The sequence below is a fragment of the Triturus cristatus genome, chromosome 3_1 (assembly GCF_964204655.1).
Source record: "Triturus cristatus chromosome 3_1, aTriCri1.1, whole genome shotgun sequence".
NCBI lineage: Eukaryota > Metazoa > Chordata > Amphibia > Caudata > Salamandridae > Triturus > Triturus cristatus.
This window is the reverse complement of record NC_140583.1, coordinates 721,822,440-721,828,528: the sequence shown is the minus strand read 5'-3', so window position 1 is coordinate 721,828,528 and position 6,089 is coordinate 721,822,440. Positions and strand designations below refer to the sequence as shown.

Below are 6,089 nucleotides of genomic sequence, written 5' to 3'. Positions count from 1 at the left end.
CAATGAAATTACCCCGTTATAGTTAGTTCAGCTAACTATAACTCGCGCCCCCGCAATGCACTGCTGATGACGTCACATATTACATCACTCATGACATGGTCAGTGACATCACTCATGACATCACTGATGACATCACTGATGACATCAACCTTGTGAATGTCTGTTTTTCTGATAATTAAATATGTTTTATATATGTATATCTCAAGGTCGATGGAAGAATAAATGGGTATATAAGTGTCTAAATGGATGATTTGTTTTTGAAAAATTGATTGTATAACTGACTGATTAAGTGTATCTTACTGAATACATGGCTTAGTGAGTAATGTTTAAATATGTAAATATCTGTATCAGTCTCTCACTTTGTGTATACGTGGCTGCATGGGTTGGTGAGTTGTTACATGGGTGTCTATATAGGTTATTAGTTGGTTTTTTGAGTATCAGTCTGAGTGTCTGCATGGTTCGGTGGGGGGTATTACGTAGTGCATAGTTGCATGAATGAGTGACTCACTGTTTGTATGTGTTGAAGACAGCATGTCTGCAGGACTGTATGGGTGGATGAGTGTGTGTATGGGTGTGTTAGTGAGTGAATGACTGTCTCAATAGTGTCTCTATGAGTAACTACATATGTTTTAAACTAGTATATGTGACTATTGGTGTATATAACTGAGTATATGTGAGAGTGAGAGATTGAAAGAGTTCCTGTATGAATAAGTATGTGTTTCTATAAGTGTTTGTTTAAAAGACTAAGTATGTGTAAGTTCCCGTAGAAGTAAGTGTAGTGGTGTGTGTATAACTGTATATGCAAGTAAATGTATGTTTGATTCTTTATTTTCATGAGTGACTATGTGTGTCAGTAACTCTATGGATGAGTGGCGTTGTGTAACAGGATGTATAGGTGTATGAGTACATATGATGAGTGAGTACATGTATGAGTGACTGTACAGGACTGTTGATGAATGAGTAGATGTGTATGTGGATCTTAGAATTACTGAAGAGGTTGTTGTAATTGGTATTGGTATGTCCATTGTTTTGAAAATTTTAGTCTCTATTTTTGAATGTGTGTATCAAAGGTTATATTAGGGTGAGAGGAGGTCTGCCACTCTATCACAAGGTTGATGTCATCAGTGATGTCATCAGTGATGTCATTTGAGATGTCATCAGTAATGTCATGAGTGATGTCACTGACCATGTCATGAGTGATGTAATATGTGACGTCATCAGCAGTGCATTGCGGGGGCGCGAGTTATAGTTAGCTGAACTAACTATAACGGGGGAATTTCATTGGTTTTGTATGAGAGAAATGTCCAGCTAACTATAACATGTGTGAAACCTATGGTTTTTTCAGTGATATATACATATATATATATATCTCAACACAAGTTCCCTTTCACAAAGGATGACGAAGCCTTGTCTTGACAAAATCTGAGATTTTAATCGTCAGCTGTTGGACGCGTTTCGCCTGACCTGCAGGCTTGTTCATCAACAAAGTTTGATAAAGTTTTCAGCCATTTTAAGTTTGCTCTGCAGTTCGTGTCACGTGTGAAACTACCCAAACAATGCATCTGAAGACAGACTCGTAGTTTTACAATTAAAACCTAATGTTATCATATAAACTTTGCCTTACAAGATTCTAACATAAAAACGAATCATTGTATTCACATAATAAATCAGGACTTTAACCCCAGTCCTGGTCACAGGCAGAGGTCTTGAAGAGCTTCCCCTTCACATATAGCCAATATGGCAACATAGCAGATGACAAAGTGTGGGGTCTCATTCACTTCTTCATATAGTCAATTTCCAGACACCAACATGTAATGTAGAGTCTGAGTCTTTAAAGATTTATGCTGCGGTTCTACTTCTTTAGAAATTGGCCCTTCTTTTCTTCCGTCCTCATGAAAGACTGTCAGAGCAGGCTAGACTCCGAAGCTGACTGCCAGACAATACAATTCATAGGAGAGACCAGAGTTCACACCTGGATGTCAGCCATAGTGATATGTGTGTCAAATGGTTAATACCAGACTCCCAACCCTACTATTTATGATTCTCTTATCAGCTCCATCTCCTTTTCTGAGATGAGTCCAGACTCCTTGCCTGTGATTTACCACTGAGTCAAAGAGCTGTCTTTTGGAGTGTACAGGGAGTCTCTTCCTTGTCTCCTCCAGTGTGTGCCAAACCCAGCTCAAAGGAGTGCAGTAATTCACAAATCTGTCTGGAGGAGGGGACAATTTCTCCTCTCATTTCTTCACCAAGGCGGTCTAGGCTTCCCAAAATTATGCAGGGTCCTCAATATAATTTACCATTGCAGGCACACTTAATTGCTGCACACTGACAGCACACCCACTGTCCAGCACTGTTACCTCAATGCATTGTATCATTAAAAATACATTTTCATTCACCACACAAACTCAGTCTGCGTTCCCTGTTCAGCACTAAAGCTTTTGTAAATTTAACCAGGGTGTGCAGTTTACTAACACACACACTGCCAGCACACACACCCACCTTGTGCGCTTCACACTTCACACAAGCACTCATACACTTAACACATGCTTTCATTGTGCACACACTACACAGCACTACATCTGTCATGTAATGTATTCCTCACAGGCATACATGCATCTAGAACATTCACTAACCACACATGCACTGCACAGTACAGCTCTCTCACTGTACTGTACCCTTCCCAGGAACACATACAGTCACTACTCCTGCACTGTACAGCACTCCACATCTACCAGATGTAGTCCAAAGGGTTAATTAAGTACACAGCAGCCAAACTTTTAGAAAGGTGAGTCTGCCTGTGGGCCTTACTCTAGTGACACAGGGTAAGAAGGTCCTGTACATGTGTACTGATCACTACATGATCTATGCTATATAAAACTGCAAAAAGGGGCCAAAAACACAGACGTTATCCAAAGGTACGTGGAGACGTACCGCGGGAGTGTTGTCTACTTCTATTTAAAAAGCTGAGTCTTTAGACCAGAGCCCAAGGGACAGATTAACTTTACCATTAAACGTGAAGTCATGTCAGTGGGCATGACGCCACCAGTCTCATAACTATCACTCTTCTCAAGGCGTAGTCTTTATTTTGGAACCTGTATGCGTGTTTGTGTGTCGGTTATTTCACTAATAATATTGTTATGTAGCGCTTTACAGGGCCCTGCTGGGGGCTTAATTTAAGGTGGGGTCTACCAGTGCACACATTAGCACTGAGCATTAGAACACAACACTTTTTTATCAATCACAGACGTTTGATTCTTAACTAAAGTAAAGTAAAAAGATACTTGCACCAGTATGAGCCAGTTCCGCTTTAACAGCAGCAATGTAACGCAGGTTTGATTTTGACATTGGCTGAACATCCTGTGATTTTGATCAAATCACTCAATCTCTCCCATGTCTACCCAAAATGAATGTTTCCTTGGGTAATGTAACTGGTGCTTATATAAAGCGCTGCAAAACAGTCGGGTTGAGCTCGCGGGCAAGCAAGGCTGGCAGTAAAAAAGGGGCAATAACTGCCTGCCTTGCTTCTCGTAAGCAACAACTATAATTACAAAGTGCATGTTTATGCACCCCTTGCAGGTTTTCAAAACACATAAATTAAAAGCGTTGTCATTTAGAATGCCAATAGCTTTCAAAATCTCGCAAATGATCTATTGGCATTGTAAATAATAATGCCTTTTATTTATGTTTACAAAACCTAAAAAAGTACGTAAACATCTCTTGCAGGTTTTATAAACGCATAAATAAGAGGCAGTATAGTTTACAATGCCAATGGATCAAACTCTCGCAAAAGCGCGACCTATTGCACTGTAAGTGCTTGTTTTTATATCTCTGATTGCCCTTATTTCTAATGTCATTCTGTATCTCTCCTTGGAATGTTATTTCATTTCTCCGTCTTGCAAATCTTCCCTTTTTCTCCTGTCTTGCTCTCTCCTGTCAGCCTCTTTCATCTCCCTCTGCCCTTTTAATTAATTTGTACTATACCTAATGTTATACTCTCATGTGTCCCCTTAATTGCTTTCCTGCCCATTGTAACGGAAAGTCCTCCTGTGCCTGGATGCAGTTTAAACCAAAGGAGGATCCACAAGTGGAATTTCCTTTACCATTCAATCCCTTTGATGAAGGAAATTCCACTGGTGGATTACAATCTACATTTAGCACTACCTCCTGGAATGCCAATAACCTCCAAGCTAAGTGATAGACTGCGGGAAAGAATAAGGAAAGTGCATGTCAGGTAGTAACTATCCTTCCCTTTTCCTCATGGACCAGGAAATGTTTGACACCCTCTTCTACTTTCCTCTTCATCATTCACTTTTTATTTTTAGTTTGATATAGCATTTTTTGTTGTTGCATTTTCATAACGGCAGTGTATAGAGAATACGACAGGAATGAAGTTCTCATTTTATTCTGGGGATAACGGGGTCTTGGGTACATCTAGCACACCTGTAAAAATGTTCCTTTCTACCTGCTAAGAAGGAAAACAAAGCAACAGTTCAAAGAAAAAAGAGCAGGAAAGAAGATAAAAATCGAGGTTTCAAAATGTCCAAGAAGCATCTTCGTGTTATTAAAATCTTTTTAGGCTTCCCATTACAACATACGTGGCAAGTTTATTTTAGGCTATGTGTGGAGTCTGCCTTTGGATTTGAGTTTTTTTCCCCTGTTCATTCAATTACTCAGTTTCCGGAAATAAAAAGGAAAAGTCTGTTCTGCGGGAATCAATTTGCCTGCGTTTTAGAATTCCACATTTGCTGTTAAGACGAATGCCAGGAAAAACAGGCTCTTGGTGGATTCGAGTAATGGGGTCTGTATGACCAACTCCACTTGTCTCATAGTAGGATACACTTTCTCTTGGAGGATGTCTTCTTCTTTTTTTCCATTGTTGGCCTTTTCTTTGTGTTTATGGATCTCTCAGACCAGTGTATAAAAAGCATCTTCAACTCCTTGTCTTGTTTTGGCAGAGGTCTCAATTAAGGGAATTTCATAGCTCTTTGCCAACTCCTGTGCCTGTTTTGTATCGACAGCCCTTGAGGGCAGGTCACATTTGTTGCCCATTAATACTATTGGGACATCATCAGAGTCCTTGACTCGATTGATCTGCTCCCTGTAGTGATGGACATCTTCAAAAGACTTGGAGTTATTGATGGCAAATACACATAAGAAGCCCCTCTCCTGTACGCATGTACTGGTCGCTCATGGCACTGTACTCTTCTTGACCTGCAATATCCAAGATGTTCAGGAGGGAAGTCTCTCCATCAATCACGACCTGCTTTCTGTAGGAGTCCTCTATGGTGGGATCATACTCATCTACAAAGTGATTCTGCATGAGCTGAATAGTCAGTGCACTTTTTCCCAGCCTCCTGCGCCAACCACCACCAGCTTGTATTCAGTCATTCCCAAACAACCGTCTGCACCAGCCAAATGGGCCGCTCCTCTCTTTTCTTATGGAGCCCCAGAAGGTCCCATGTGTATGTGACGGAGGGGGCAAACTCTGTGGTTACTGCTGTCCGCCGCTAGGAGCCTCAAGCCTGCAGCATTCACGGATCCCTCCGGGTAATATCACAAACACTACCCACAGGTATTGAAGCGCTTTACATGGACACATTCACTTTTTTTGGGGTGCGGAAACATTAAGGGATTTGCTCACACTGACCGGATGTTGAACTGACGCCGAGACTCAAACCTGGTTCTCAAGATCCAAAGTTGGCAGTTCTGGCCATTACAGCCCACCCTCTACCACATTTCTGTCTCCCTCTTCTCCACTTTTCCATTCCAACTTTAACCACTTCTGCCATTCTCTCCACTATCTTCCATCACTTTGTAGTATCCCTCTCATGTTCTTGTTCTGCCTTTTACATACCCTGCTCAGCCAGTGTGTTTGTGTGTGTGCTGCACGGACTGTTGGAGTGATGATGCAATTGGAATGTTGAGTGCCTGTGAGGCTGGAAGTGACAGTTGAGAATGGGCTGAACAGCATGCAGGCTGCTCCTGGTGGGGCTGCTCTACAGAACTCAACTACCTGCTGTTCTGGAACTATCTACATATAACTATCTTCAATAAAGCTTCCTGAATTTCATCCTTCCTGCGTGGACCTT

The 6,089-nt window shown here is 41.3% G+C and overlaps 1 pseudogene; it reads right to left on the bottom strand.

Annotated features, from left to right (window-relative positions):
* Positions 1 to 4,823: 4,823 nt before the first annotated feature.
* On the bottom strand, positions 4,824 to 5,421 carry LOC146860856 (GTPase KRas pseudogene; annotated as a pseudogene).
* Positions 5,422 to 6,089: the final 668 nt, after the last annotated feature.